Source organism: Condylura cristata, unplaced genomic scaffold, assembly GCF_000260355.1.
Source record: "Condylura cristata isolate star-nosed mole 26May11 unplaced genomic scaffold, ConCri1.0 scaffold00022, whole genome shotgun sequence".
Lineage (NCBI taxonomy): Eukaryota > Metazoa > Chordata > Mammalia > Eulipotyphla > Talpidae > Condylura > Condylura cristata.
The window spans coordinates 36270333-36271375 of NW_004567123.1; the positions used below are offsets into that span (position 1 = coordinate 36270333).

The 1043-nt window shown below is 75.1% G+C and overlaps 1 protein-coding gene across 1 annotated transcript in view; it reads right to left on the reverse strand.

The window, feature by feature from the left end:
• CTSZ (cathepsin Z) overlaps positions 1-1043 on the reverse strand; it is a gene marked incomplete at its 3' end in the record, with an annotated part of 4341 nt that overhangs the window by 2044 nt on the left and 1254 nt on the right. The window lies entirely within an intron of this gene.

Genomic DNA, 1043 nt, shown 5'->3' on the forward strand with positions numbered 1-1043 from the left:
CCCACCTCGCACCTCGCCCCCAGCCCACGGCCCCGGCGGCCCCGGAGGCGCTTTGACCTCCCGCCCCACTGTCCGCCCCACTGGCCTCCGGTGCCACTCTCCAGCCACAGCAGGGGATTTCCCTCATTAGGCCACACGGGGTCCAGGCCGCGCCCCCACCCCCGGGCCCAGGGCCCACTGCGCCCTCCCGGCGGCAGCGCCCTAGAGAGGGGCTCGAGCACCCCTCTCCAGCTGCCCCCCAGGACTCCCGCGCCAGATGGCCCTGTGGCGTGAGGCTCGCCCTAAGCCAGCCCCCCCCCAGCTCCCCTCCACCCCAAATCCGCATCCTCCGTGGTCTCGCTCATCGCCCGCCCTGGGGTGCGCAGCTGCGGGGCTTCAGCTGCCGTCACAGGCCGGGCGGGCTCCTCCCCAGCGCTCATCCGCGCCCACTTCCCGCGACTGACGGCAGCAGCGCCCAGCCGAGCCCCCCCACTAGCGCCGTGCCCGCCCCAGGAGGGAAACAGCAGCAAACACAAACAAGCCTCTTGCCCCAGGCTCGCGTGGGGGGTGACAGACGGGCCTGAGGGCCCCGAACCCGAGGTCTCCCCCTGCGTGGCAGCGGGAGGCGGGCAGACTGGGCGCACGGGGCGGCAGGGGCTCTGGGGAGCAGGTGCCTGGCGGGAGGGGCAGCGGCAGGTGCCACACGGGCCGGGGGCAGACGGGGCGGCGGGACGAGTCAGGGCTTGTGCCCACGGGCGTCTCAGAGGCGCCGCAGCACAGAAAGGCAGCCACGGGCAGGCCGCAGGCCGGCTCCCTCGGGGCCGGAAGGTGCCGGAGGGCAGGGAGGGCAGGGAGCAGGCAGGGAGACCAGTCGGTCGGGCCAGCAGGCTGGGTGCGGCAGGTGGCAGGAAGCGGAGGCGGCGGGAAGTGCTGGAGGGAGAAGGGACAGGTGGAAGCCGGGCACGGCCACGCTGGGGCCCTGCCCGGGTAACGGCAAGGCGGGTTCCGCTCAGCCGGCAGGAAGCACGAGGGGCAGCGGGCGTGCGCGGGTGGGAGGGGGTGCG